This window comes from Lepisosteus oculatus, chromosome 14, assembly GCF_040954835.1.
Source record: "Lepisosteus oculatus isolate fLepOcu1 chromosome 14, fLepOcu1.hap2, whole genome shotgun sequence".
Lineage (NCBI taxonomy): Eukaryota > Metazoa > Chordata > Actinopteri > Semionotiformes > Lepisosteidae > Lepisosteus > Lepisosteus oculatus.
Genome location: NC_090709.1, coordinates 9,704,827 through 9,719,787, shown reverse-complemented (window position 1 = coordinate 9,719,787; position 14,961 = coordinate 9,704,827). Strand labels below are relative to the sequence as shown.

General features: G+C 42.2%; 1 pseudogene; it reads left to right on the top strand.

The window, feature by feature from the left end:
- The first annotated feature begins 7,004 nt into the window (after positions 1-7,004).
- Positions 7,005-13,306, top strand: LOC138242801 (zinc finger protein 271-like; annotated as a pseudogene).
- Positions 13,307-14,961: the final 1,655 nt, after the last annotated feature.

Sequence of the window (14,961 nt, the reverse complement as noted above, 5' to 3'; positions counted from 1 at the left end):
ATAGCCAACAGAGCTAAGCTTTACTGTGGGAGCTTCTTTCTTGCAACTGAACAGAGCATTTGTTGTGTCCAACACAGGACACACGATCCGTGTGTGTCTGAAGCAGGAATGACCTTTATTACATGTGCACACGGGAGCCACAGCCGATGAAGCACTGACTCAACTCACTGATACAAAAGGAGGCTTTTTCTACAAAATCACGGACAGAAAACCCACCCAGAACAGTTCCAGTACAGTTCCATGCCATATATGGAGTAAAGCCAAGGTGGCTAGCCTTGGTACGTGAGGAACTGTAAGAATATTCTTGGGTTTCTTTATTTAGTGTTTAAGCAGACAGTACGTACTTCTAGACTTTGTTAATCGTGTCTTAAGCAGATACCAGGTGCTCTCAGTTCTGGTCAGGCTGCCCGAAGCTGGCTCTGCCCTTCACGGTCCAGGTGCGCAGCCAGCTCACACTTGAGCTGCAGTTAGTCATTTTCCATTATTCTAGCAGGATAGGTAGTAAGTTATTTACACAGTAAAAGCAAACTAGTGAAATAAGAGAAATAAATGTTTGATCCCTCAGTCCCCCCTTAGAACATATTGACATATTTTCCAATCTTGTTCTACACAAATACATGTAACAAACGTTCTGATGGTTTTTTGTCTTCAGAGTCGACAGTCATTATAGATGTGTTCACCTTGGTGCATAAAGTTTTGATAAATGATATGAGTAGGACAAAAATAACAAACATTACCAATCCCATCAATACATATTGAGCAAGAGTATCCCACGAGCCGAACACTGACTTCAACAATGAGCCGATGCCCCTATCATCAAGATTATAAGTGTGATACTTCTGTCCTTCATCATAGATGTGCTGTGCTAAATCCGGGATATGTTCCGAATTATCAGGGGTGTCAGTACAACACTCAGCTCCAATTACTGCACACGTCCCCTCTTGAGAGGCTAACAAGTCATCTAAAGCCAATCGATTTTGCATTGCGACAGTCCTCATGGCCACCATCTCGTCATTGTTGGTTCTTAACCCTTCGGACGTTTCGTTAGCGAGTTTTTCTAAGGACACAGACATGTGAATAGATTCTCTAGCAAGTTTCCCTGTTTCATACCAAGGGAAAGCTATAGCAAAAAATCGCTCTACTTCAGTAATTGCTCGGGGTGCATTTTGGAGCGATCTGGGGAGAATGGACTATGTGCTAATATCCAGGCGTGTGGCACCACGTAGCCTAGATAGCGTGTTTCTGGCCACTCTGCAGGAAGCCAAGGGTAGGCACTCTGCCCACATACTCAGTAGGTGCCATTGGGCAGTAACCCATACTTCCCCACTCCCCAAGTATTATTGTCTCCTTTTATCATAAAGAACGGAGCTCCGCTGTTTTCTGTTCGATTACAAACTTCTTCCCATGAACTGTGTATTCTGATTATGTGTCCTGTTAAAACATAACCAGCCCCTATCTGGCCTGGCAAGGCGCAAGGCAGGTGGACATTTACTGTGATTATAACGAGGTGCGTACCAGCCCTCGAAATCTGTGGGATACCATCCCTGCCCTTTAGCTATTTCTCTATACGGCTGCTTTAAGTTACCTCCCTTTACATTGGCAGATATGTTCAGAGTAGTTCTACAGTATGTGTCCAATCTAGTCTACCTACATGGTGGTTCATATTAAAAGGAATGACCCCCAAGGGCAGCCCTCCTTGTAACGTGTGACGTGGTTTGGCAATACATACCCAGCCCGAGCTCTGATTATTCCTTATTGACAGAAACAGCTTTTCATCCTGATCCCTATGTTGTTCCTGGTCCTATGTTGTTCCTGGTCCCCTGGTCCCCTGTTGGACCCGCTTCTCTTACATCAAACAGCAAAATGGCAAAATACAACATTTTTAGCTGGTTAAATCTGCTTCTCTTGGAGAAGCTCGCCGACAGTGAGTGACGTGGATCCAGCGGTCTTTCTCCTCCAGCCTGATGGCCGATCCAGTGTTCAGCAGCACCTGGAACAGTCTTTCCCAACGGGGCTGCAAGGTGCTTGAAGGAAACTTCTTGACCCAAACTCACTTGCCAGGGAGCAGATCATGTCCTCCTTCTGGTTGTGTCCCCAGGCCTCCAGTACCCGGTCTCTGTCAAGAGCTGTACGTACTGCAACAGACAAGCAGTAATTCAACTCAAAGTTCCTTTGGTTAAGTCTAGGCTGCCCAGCAGCTTCATGGGCTGCCCTGTGTCCTGACAGCGCTAGAGCCCATCATCTCACAGGCCCGAGGAGCATCCTGTAATTCCTGCAGCCATTTGCCAGCATGCACCATCCTGACGTAGGCCTCACCTTCTCTGTCCTGTTCTCCAGGCCTTAATGCCACCTGTCTTCGGCTAGGGCGTTCCCCTTAGCCACCAGTGAATCACTTTTACAATGTCCCTTACACTTCATTTTTAAAGCACAATGTTTTTGCTAAATTTATAATGGTTTTCTGTGGCTGGCAATGGCATTTCTGTAGTTAGCAATCAGCTGACAACTGTATTTACTGCACAGGTGCGCGGATCGGAAAATCCGATAAAGAGAGAGGAGGAGTGTTTGTGAATAACAGATGGTGTAATTCTGGTCACATTACTGTAAAAGAACAGCTTTGCACCCTGGACATTGAGCTACTAGAAGTTAGCCTGCTGCCATTTTACCTACCTAGAGTGTTCTAGCGTGTTACTGTTGTGTTGGTGTATGTCTCGCCCTCTGCCGACGCAGCCTCAGCGTGTGACACATCATACACACTGTTACAGCTGGACTACACACTCGTCACCCACAAGCCCTGGTCCTGATAACTGTTGATTTTAATCATGCTTCGCTCTCCTCTATTCTGCCTACTTTTAGTCAGTTTGTTAAATGCCCTACTAGAGATAATAAGACTTTGGGCTTGTTGTATGCTGATGTCAAGAATGCCTACAGCTCCTCATCACTCCCCCCCTTGGCAGATCTGACCACAACCTTGTTCATCTCCTATCTCTGTACAAGCCTCATGCCCTACAGCAACCAGTGACCACCAGGACAGTGAGGAGATGGTCAGCTGAGGCTAATGATCCACTGATGGACTGTTTGGAAACAACAGACTGGGAGATATTCTGTGAGCCTTATGGAGATGACATTGATGGTCTTACCCACTGCATCACTGGCTACATAAACGTCTGTGTTGACAATGCAGTGCCCACCAGGAAAGTGAGCTGCTTCTCCAATAATAAACCCTGGGTCACCAGTGATCTGAAGGCCATCCTAAATAGGAAAAAGAGGGCTTTCCAGGCAGGTGACAAGGGGGAGCTGAAGCGAACACAGAAAGAGCTGAAGGTGAGAGTTAGGGAGAGCAAGGTGGCTTATGGGAGGAAAATGGAGGACAGGCTGAGGGAGAGCAATGTGAGAGAAGTGTGGAATGGCATGAGGAAGATCTCCGGATACAAGTTGTCCGGCAGCCAACAGAGTGAGGGAAGCCTGGAGAGGGCCAATGAGCTGAATCTTTTCTATAACAGATTCGATACAGGGTCCACTGTCCATTCACCTCACAGGCCTTCACCCCAGACACCTCTTCATGTCCTCAGTCACCCCATCATGAGATCCCTCCTACTCGTACTCCATCTTCCCCTGCCCTCCACGGCCTATCCATCACAGCTGACCAGGTCAGAAGGGAGTTGAGGAGACTCCATGCAGGGAAGGCAGTGGGTCCTGACGGTGTCAGCTCCAGGGTGCTAAAGATCTGTGTGGACCAACTGGGTTCAATGCTGCAGTACATCTTCAACCTCAGCCTGAGATTAGAAAAGGTTCCGATGCTCTGGAAGACATCTTGCCTGGTGCCAGGCTACACAGAGCTAACTCTCACCTGGAGAAGACTGGGTGCAATGTGAGAGTTATGTTCTTTGACTTCTCCAGTGCCTTTAACACCATCCATCTACCTTTACTGAAAGATAAGCTACGGGCGGCTCAGGTGGACACTCCCCTGGTGTCCTGGATTATAGACTATCTGACCTGCAGGCCACAGTATGTACGGCTACAGAGCTGTGTGTCCGAACAGGTTGTTAGCAGTACTGGGGCTCCACAGGGGACTGTCCTTGCTCCATTCCAGTTCACCTTTTACACCTCTGACTTCAGGTACAACTCTGAGACATGTCATCTGCAGAAGTTTTCGGATGACTCTGCAATTGTGGGGTGTATTAGAGAGGGGAGGGAGGAGGACTATAGGAGCTTTATTACCAACTTTGTGGAGTGTTGTCATCTTAACCATCTCCAACTTAACACCAGCAAGACCAAAGAAAAGATCTTGGACATTCGAGGAAATAAGTCTCCGCTGAACCCTGTTTCCATCCAGGGTGAGGACATAGAGGGCGTACATTCCTACAAGTACTTAGGGGTACACCTGGATGATAAGCTGGAGTGGTCTGGTAACACTGACGCCCTGTACAAGAAAGGTCAGAGCCGACTCTGCTACACACTGCTACACAATTTTTATGAATCAGTGGTGGAGGCAGCCATCTTCTACGCTGTTGTGGGCTGGGGCAGTAGCATCATGACCAAAGACGCAAATAGGCTCAATAAGTTTATCAAGCCCTTCATTTGCTCGTCTATGGACAGCATCTTTGCTCCATTGTACTTTTTGGACAATTAGTCTGTATAAACCTATGCTCATTTTGCACATATTTTATTGTTTTTACAGTGACTATAATCATCACATTTTGCCAACACCTATGTATTTATTTATTTTTTATTTATTTATTTTTATTATTCTGTTGTTTTTTGTTTTATAACTATTCTGATGTCTGTTTTTGCTTGTCTTGGGTTGGACTGCTGTAACCCATCAATTTCCCTACCGGATTAATAAAGTATTATCTATCTATCTATCTATACACCTGCGTAGAAACGGCTGTGATCTCATCATGTGACAGAAACCCAGAAAATCCTGACATTGTACTTCAACTGAGTCTCAGTAAATAGACCCTGCAAAACTCTGGGTGCCAGCTAGCTCTCTAACCAGCACGCTGTAGAGACAGGAATTACACTTTGCTTGTGTTATGCACAGAATGACAAGCCTGAGTGCTCCCATATAGCCTAGTGGTTAGTATTCCTGGATTTCACTCTGGTGACCCCCATAATACTCTCTGTATTTAAAATATATGTCTTGGTATTTTGTTCAGTATCGGACACAGAAAAACACAATGAAGATCTTCCCACATTATATGAGTATCTGTTACTGTGTGAAAGAATTAAGCGTTTTTGATTGCAACCATTAATTGCAATGACTACTGACATTTGCTCTGCTTTGAATAATCAACACACCATGAGAGACCCTGGACTCCTGGTCACCACATAATTATAAACCAGCTACCTCTCGGTTGAGCATGAGACTCTTAATCTCAGGGTCATGGGTTTGAGCCCCACGTTGGGCGCAGCGTAAGAATGTCATTTTCTTACAGAAGGTCCCGCTCATCTTTAATCACCTTAATGGTACCTAGCACTTAACACCTGTCACGATTGTAGTCCCTCCTCCTTAAGGACGCTCTGGCTCTTTCACTTTGGACCTAATTTTGTGCATCTGTCCCTTGTTCCAGCCTCCTTCCCATCCCCCTTAAAAGCCAGACACTCAGTCAGTTCAGGGCTCTGCATCTGATTCCCATATTGTGCAAGCCCGGGACCTGCAATCGCCTGGCTCCGTTATGTTTTTAAGTTTCTGTTCCTTTTCCTCCTGCCGGTTCTAACCCAGTTCCTGTTTTAAAACCGTATGTACTTGGATGGACGGCCCAGCTTTGGACTTTGCCCGTTTTTTTGGATTCCTTGTCTGGATTACCTCTGGATTGTTTGCCTCGGTCACACCTTCCCCTTAACACACCTTAACACACCAAAGCGGTCACTATTATTACACGTTTTTGCACTCTGCATGCTGTTTTAGGGGGCTCTCTTCTGCACTGAGCTGCTCATTTGAAATCAAAAAGGCAACACAGACGCGCTCCTATACCAGAAGTCGAACCCAGTCCACCTGGGTGATTTAGAGATTACAAATAATTTGAAACACATTAAAATGCTAATAATATGTAACAAAATGTAAAAAAAAACATGTTAACAAGACTGCTGACAGTTTTTGAAAATGATCTCTGTAATATTCACAAATACTAAGACAAGGTATGAGTACTGCATGGGTTTAAAATTCAGAATTATGAATGGTCAATGGTTTATATTAATGGTCAATTGTTTACAGTTGGGATTTTTATGGTTCGTATGATTTAGCAACTTTTTTGGAATATGTAAAAAAAAACAGCACAGCTAAATAAGAAAGCCTTAGAGCCACAGAGAAAAACAAATTGCGTTTGAAGTCATTTTAAAGACACGAGATAACATCGCACCATAAACGCAAATGTTTGTCTTCTTTGTGGCGCTTGCTTTTTGTTGCTTTAGCGAATTTCATGCAGTTTATTTCCAACACCTGATGTAAAGAGCTTGTGTATTTACGACAAAAAGTAGGGCAACAATTTTTATTGATCTTATTAAAACTGTTAAAATGTAAACAAGAGATCCTGTGTCCAAAATCCTGAGGTGCCTTTCCTCCTGTCTCCTGTATCATTAAGGACAATCACATATGGCTTGATTTTGTTAAATGCAAGTATTTATTTCCTTTCTTGGAACCACTTGTTTTTCGAGAAATTTAAACAATTTGTGAAATATGAAACAGAAATCTTGCTTATCGGTGGAGAAGAAATACTGCCAGTTGGCAAGAAAATGACAGCATTTTTTTTGCATAGGGAGATGTAGAACAAAAATCCACTTGAGACGATTTCGTTGGGGAGGAGGGTTGAGGAAGGGCAAAAAAATGAATCTATTCCGTTACGAACGGCGAAGATCGCAGGTGATTCACTCCTCTTGACTAGGTGGCGCTAGGAGGTGCAGTGAAGTTTTATCCAGCTGCAGAAACTCCTCTTTCTCAGCTCCGCTTCTCGGTTGTTTTGAAGCCTAACGAATGACGTCATTATACTGCGCGACCCTATACGTATTTCAGCCATGTGAATTGTTTTCTTTAAGGAAAGTTGTTGTTTTTCAGATTACTTCAGGTTCTGCATACGCAACGTCTCGTCGGCTCTGTTTATGCTTGAACAGATCGCAGCCCTGACAACAGGATCTGTGAAGAATAAAGATAAAGAAGTTGTTCTGTTTAAACTTCGGAAGTCAGCTTTTGTTTCTGACCGACTCTGAAGAAGGATGGCGGAGTACTTGTTAAATCTGCAAACCCAGCTTGACTCGTTCATGCACGTTTTGCTCAAATCGATCGTGTATGAAGTGTCAGAAGTTTTTGGAAACAGGATGTCTGACTCTGAGAACGCGTTTCAAGACAAACTCCTCAGCGTCTCCCAGATCCTGGTGAGACGGGCCGTGTTTAAAATCACCCAGTGTGTGGAGGACAGTGTCGGGAGTGAAATGGCGCAGCTGAAGAAGGAAAACGAAAGCCTGAAGTGGAGATTGCAGCTGTGGGAGAAGGAGACGGGAGCAGGAGGAGATCAGGGTCCGACAGATCGTGTTGGACACACGTTTCCCTGCGAAGTCACTGCAGAAATAAAAGAAGAAATGGACACGAAACTGGAGCTGTCAGGTCAGTGTGGTTTCTTATATGAAGTTAGTGTGTTTAACACCAGTGTCTATACCTTCCTCACTGGTGAGATTTTTTAAATAACAAACTTTATTTTAAAGAAGACATCTCACAATAGTAAACATTCTCATTATCAGTACGCATTTTAACAAACTACCAAACTGTCATAAAAAAAAACTTTCCTAAGTGGTGAGAATATAGTGCAGAGATGCAGAGTGAAGTGGGAAAGACTTGTGTGACGTAGCAACTGGATTCTTTACTGGAAACTGAACTGTTTTGTCCGGTTACGGTGCTGAAAACACCTCGTTCAGATTCAACAACTGTTTCACTGAATCAATTTGTATTCCAACGTCATTAGGAAACAACATTTATAAATATTGTATTTACGTTGTGTTGGTCTAAATTTTTATAAGTATACTAATGATTGTGTATATAAACATTATTTAATTGGTTTAAGTAGTACTGTCGTCCAGGGTCTGTCTGTATTGACTCCTCTGGAATATTAATCTACTGTGTCTGTATAAAGCCCTCTCTCTGTGCAGTTTTAAAGTACTGTAATGTGCAGTCAGTGTGTCTCTATTAATCCCTCTCTTTCGGTGCAGTTCTAATGTGCTGTAGTGTCCGGTCTGTGTGTGTATTAACCCTAGGGCTGGGTGATATGGCCAAAAACATTATCATGATAAAAATTTTCATATCAGTCAATATTGATAATTATCATGATAAATGTCAAATCAGAATTTCTTTCAAGTTTAAAGGCAGATTTTTTCTCCTGAGTGAAAGTTGAAGAAACCAGACAGTTAATTGGTAAATTAAACAACTTTTTATTTTAAGAACACAACAAACACTTGTTAAAATTATATCGAGGAAAATTATATCGCGATAATTATCGTTATCGAATTATTGCCCAGCTCTAATTAACCCCTCTTTCAGTGCAGTGTTAATGTGCTGTAGTGTCCAGTCATTATGTTTGTGTTAAGCCCTCTCTCACTGCAGTGTTAATGGGCGGAGTGGTGGATCTGTGGCTAAGGACTTGCGCCTGTGGCTAGAAGGTTGCCAGTTCAAATCCTGCAACCGGCAGTGGAATCCTACTCCGTTGGGGTCCTGAGCAAGGCCCTTAACCCCAACTGCTCCAGGGCACCATACAATAGCAGACCCTGTGCTCTGACCCCAGGCTCTCTCCTTATCTGTGTGTCTCATGGAGAGCAAGCTGCGGTATGCAAAAAGATAATTCCTAATGCAATAAATTGTAAAGGGTTAATAAAGTGATGTTATTATTATTATTATTATTATTATTATTATTATTCCTTACAGCAGAGCAAACAAATTGTTACAAAAAACACCAGCTAATGTCCACCAGCGGAATTAACATTAATATACTGAAAATTGCTGTTACTTGGGAGTGTTAACCTACAGATAAATTAAACAAATGGCATTTATAGCTCTAAGGAGGTTAACATAGACGTCTGTAACATATCTTTTCAGTTCATTGCTGTTCCTCTGACTTGGTGAGCCTTTGGAATTTTAAAACAGTTTTTTCTTGCCTCTCATGTGGTTTGTGTACCAGTCCATTAAGAGCCGCACTATCACTGTGTAGTGTGTGGTCCTGACTGGGTTGTGTTTTGTAATCTGTAATGGTGCGTATACCACTCCACATGGTCCGTGTGTTGCAGCTGTGATAATATGACTCTAATTTTACTCTGTAGTTGTATTTAGCTTATTTTGATAGCTTTCCTGAGGTCGTATCTGGATTTTTTGTATTTATCCATATCGCCAGAATTAAAAGCAGCTGTCCTAGCTTTCAGTTTGGTGTGTATCTCGCCATTGACCCCTAGTTTCTGATTTGGATATGTGCGAACAGTAATCCTGGGAACCACGTCTTCAATACATTTACTGATGTAGCCAGTAACATAGTCCGTATACAGATTAATATTATTTTCGTCAGCTTCGCGGAAGATCTGCCAGTTGGTGGTAGCAAAACAGTGATTTGGTATAAAATTTATTTAGTATAAAATCAGAGTCATCTGACCAACATTGAATGGTTCTTAACGCTGGCCTCTCCTGCACTTTCAGTGCAGTGTTAATGTACTGTCATGTCCAGTCAGTATGTATCTATTAACCCCTTTCTCTCAGTGCAGTGTTAATGTACTGTAGTGTCCAGTCAATGTGTCTGTATTAACCCCTCTCTCTCAGTGCAGTGTTAATGTAAATGTAATGTAATGTAATAGTGATATTATTACAGTAAATTTACTTTTTACATGGTAGTTAGGTTTCAGAACACCCCCTTATACCCACTTATTCTGCTATGTCTAAACAACCCAAATTGATTGTGAGTGTACTAGTATGGGTGTGTGTAGTTTAAACCTTTTAAGATCACATGGCCTCAGCTATCACTACTATGCTGATGATACTCAAATCTACGTCCATACCAAACCTGACGCTGATGTGGCTGTCTCTATTCTATTTATTTGCATCTCCGATTATAAAAACTTGGATGACTCAAAATTTCCTTAATTTAACTGTGACAAGACTGAAGTCATGCTTATTGGCACCACCCATCAACTTTGTAAAACCAATGTGGTAACTCTCCATCTGTAGATGGTCTTGAACTTGAGCTTCAGTCTATATTGAAAAACTTGGGGGATCATATTTGATATTTGACCCACATGTGCAGCATGTTGTCAAAACATCTTTCATTCACCTCAGAAATATTGCTCGATTAGGCCCTATGTTTTGACTAACTGTGGTTGAAAAGTTTTGTCTTCCAAATCGACTAGTTTAACGCTCTACTCTCTTGGGTTTCTAAATCCACATTGAAAAAATGCCAGGAAGTCCAAAATTTGTCAGGCAGAACCTTGATCAGGTCTAGTACAAGTGTTCACATCCTTTCCTGGAGTCCTTGCACTGGCTTCCTGTCAAGTTGAATGTCGACTTAACAATCCTCCTGCTCACATATAAGGTTCTCCATGGCTTGGCACCTCAGTACCTGTCTGGGTTATTTCCCTACACCCCACCTCACAACCTTCGCTCTTCTAATTGTGTGCTCCTATCTGTCCCCCACTCCGTCTACAATCAATGGGTGACAGGGCCTTCTCCTGTTATGCCCCCAAGCTCGGGAACTCTCTCCCCAAGGATATCAGAGAGTCTCCTTATCTAAACTTCTTAAAATCTAGACTCAAAACCTTCTTCTTTAGAAGACCCTTCATTGAACTGTTCTTTACCCCTCCGCTCCTACTGTACTTAGTACCACCATCTACTGTCTCCTCTAACTGTGTATTCTCATTCTGCTTATATTGTGTATTTTTTGTTGTTGGCATTCTGTAAAGTGCTTTGAGAAGCCACCTTTAAAGGTGCTACTAAAATAAAGTTTATTATTATTATTATTATTATTATTATTATTATTATTATTAGTAGTAGTAGTAGTAGTAGTATAAAGATCTTGTTTTCTTGTCCTGTGTTTACAGGCTTAGAGGCCAGTGCTCTCTCTGACGCTGGGGAAAGGGCTCCTCTTGAACAACAGCACAGTGAGGATGAGTGGAGCTCCAATCTGATGCAGGAGACAGAGCTCACTGCTGCAGAAGGGAAAGAGGCACTAATTGAGCACCACACAGAGAGCAAACAGATTGTTGAGGACATGGACTCTGTGCCCATGATGAAGACAGAACCTGAGAGTGAGACACCTGGGCTCTTAGTATGTGATGATTTTACAGAGAAGATGAATAATCTGGACACAAACAATATTACACAAGGTTGTAATGAACTGGGCTGTGTCTCTGTACAAGAGCACAAAGAAGAAATGGGTGAGTTTAATCTTATAGAGCAAGACATGGAGCCCCAGTTGATTGACCCTGCAGAGCAGCAGACTGATGTACCTGGTGAGAAGAGTCAGTACAGGGAGGAGAAACAGCAGCTCCTACAGGGCTTGATAATTAGGCCTTGTTCTGTTCAAGTGGAGAGACTGTCATTGCAGAGTCTAAAACAATCATTTGATCCCTTAGTATCTGATGACTTTACACACAGGTTTAATAATCTGGTTACTGAGAAAATTGTTGAAAGTTTTAATGAACTGGAGACTATGTCTGTTCTTGGGAAAAGAGAGGAACAACTGAATGAACTGGGGGGTTTTAGTCTCAGAGAGCTGGAGAAGGAGCCCTAGATGATTCACACTGCTGAGCAGCACACTAAAGGACACGATGGAGAAAATACAGCTCTGTTTCAGCACACAGAGCATGACCATTCCATGCTGCATTTGCAAAATAAGAGACCCCAGCATGATCAGAGGATGAGGAAGAATCACTCAAGGCCTTGCTCAGATGGAGTGGACCAACTGCCATTATGGCACAGGGAGTCTAGCATTTCACAACCCTATCAGCACCTTCACACAGGAGAGAGACCTTTCAGCTGTAGTCGGTGTGGAAAGAGTTTTAGTCTGAAAAGCCACTTAAAATCACACCAGCGCATTCACACAGGAGAGAGACAGTTCACCTGCAGTCAGTGTGGAAAGAGTTTTAGTCTGAAAAGCAGCTTACAATCACACCAGCGCATTCACACAGGAGATAGACCATTCAGCTGCAGTCAGTGTGGGAAGAGTTTCAGTCAGTTAGGTAACTTAATAACCCACCAGCACATTCACACAGGAGAGAGACCATTCACCTGCAGTCTGTGTGGGAAGAGTTTTAGTCAATCACATGCCTTAAAATCCCACCAGCACATTCACACAGGAGAGAGACCATTCTGCTGCAGTCAGTGTGGGAAGAGTTTTAGTCGGTCAAGTAATTTAATAACCCACCAGCGCATTCACACAGGAGAAAGACTGTTCACCTGCAGTCAGTGTGGAAAGAGTTTTAGTCTGAAAAGCCACTTAAAATCACACCAGCGCATTCACACTGGAGAGAGACAGTTCACCTGCAGTCAGTGTGGAAAGAGTTTTAGTCTGAAAAGCAGCTTACAATCACACCAGCGCATTCACACAGGAGATAGACCATTCAGCTGCAGTCAGTGTGGGAAGAGTTTCAGTCAGTTAGGTAACTTAATAACCCACCAGCACATTCACACAGGAGAGAGACCATTCACCTGCAGTCTGTGTGGGAAGAGTTTTAGTCAATCACATGCCTTAAAATCCCACCAGCACATTCACACAGGAGAGAGACCATTCTGCTGCAGTCAGTGTGGGAAGAGTTTTAGTCGGTCAAGTAATTTAATAACCCACCAGCGCATTCACACAGGAGAAAGACTGTTCACCTGCAGTCAGTGTGGAAAGAGTTTTAGTCTGAAAAGCCACTTAAAATCACACCAGCGCATTCACACTGGAGAGAGACAGTTCACCTGCAGTCAGTGTGGAAAGAGTTTTAGTCTGAAAAGCCGCTTACAATCACACCAGCGCATTCACACAGGAGAGAGACCATTCAGCTGCAGTCAGTGTGGGAAGAGTTTTAGTCGGTTAGGTAACTTAATAACCCACCAGCGCATTCACAGAGGAGAGAGACCATTCACCTGCAGTCAGTGTGGAAAGAGTTTTAGTCTGAAAAGCCACTTACAATCACACCAGCGCATTCACACAGGAGAGAGACCATTCAGCTGCAGTCAGTGTGGGAAGAGTTTTAGTCAATCACATGCCTTAAAATCCCACCAGCACATTCACACAGGAGAGAGACCATTCTGCTGCAGTCAGTGTGGGAACAGTTTTAGTCGGTCAAGTAATTTAATAACCCACCAGCGCATTCACACAGGAGAGAGACCGTTCAGCTGCAATCATTGTGAGAAGAGTTTTAGTCATTCCAGTTCCTTAATAACCCACCAGCGCATTCACACAGGAGAGAGACCATTCAACTACAGTTAGTGTGTAAAAAAGAGTTTTATCCAGTCAAGTGACTTAAAAACACACCAATTTAGTCACCAGGTCAGTCACCAGTCAAGTCAACTAAAATGTCTTTTAGTTCAAGTAGGTAGATGCGTCAGCATGTGACATCCAAAGAAGGCTCCACAGCTGAAACATTTATTTTCTTCTCTTTTGAGCATGGAACAAACCTTTACTTGTTCCCAAAATGTCTATTAGTCATAGTCACTTTGTACTCACCCACTTTTGAGTTTGTCTTGTCAGTTAAAGTTTGACTATACTCTTATTTACAGTTGACTAAAACAGAAATAGTTCTTCTCATGGAGTTAAATTTATGTGGATAAGAGAGAATTAGATACTGAATTAGAAAGAATTAGATACTGTGAATCTCTTTAAATAAGAAAATCTATTTTGGCAGCGTTACTAATTATTCCATATTTTTATGCTTTTTTTTCAATGCAACTATTTTTTAAACAAGACAGGACAAGCAATATTTACAGTGCCTTCAGAAAGTATTCATGCCCCATTGTTTATTTCTCATTCTGCTGTCAAATCAAATCATATTTACATGTTTTTTTTCCACTCCTGTAGAAGCAATTCTCTATAATGTTAAAATGAAATTAAGTATTTATAATTCTGAAAATATCTATTAAAAATAAAAATGGAGTATTCACTTCCTTTGTTTTAACAACCTAATTTGGTTCAATTATCTTGAGAGATCACATTAAATACGTTAACAAGGTACACCAGTGTTCATTTCAAATTCACCAGTGTTCAGTTGCTTGATTGCACAATAAATAGGCCAACATTTAGTCATGCTTTTAGTTTACTAGAAGCCATGTGACAAAACCAAAAGCCCTTTGGAAGACAAGTTTGTGGTCTGATGAGAATAAAAGTTGAACTTTTTGACCTGAAAGCAAAAAGCTATGTTTGTATCCAGCTGGGGCCATGACTTTTCTTTTAACAAACATTTCTTTAAAAAATAAAATAGCAATATTATGGACAATTAATTGACTTTTTATATTTCTGAATATCACAACATGTTCGAATCTAAGTCATTTTTTAATAACAATGAATAGTCACCTTCTTTCCTTCTGACAACGGTTCCTGCTTCTGCTTCCTGCTTCTATCGTGTGGGGATCCCTTTAGATCTCCTTTCAAATTTAAAAGGTTATTAATAATATCTTCGGTGTCGCATCTTCCCGGTGTAGCTGATCTTTTGCTGCCCACCCATGCTTACACAAGCTCCCTGGGTAGACTATCACAAAGCTTTAGAGAACTTAACATTTCTATTATCAACAAACTGTAAACACGACGTTATTAATTTTTCACTTGAGTGTATGGAGGATTGTCAGCTGTCACTGAGAGCAGACCCCCCCTCTTAGGCTGCGCAAATGATTTTTTAGATTTTGATAAAGAAATGGAGGCTGTATGCGTTACAATATAAACATTTACTGTCAAACTTTAAATCAACAATTGATTTAAAGACAATCTGTCAAAGTGCAATGAAATACAATGTTGTTGTTGTTGTTAT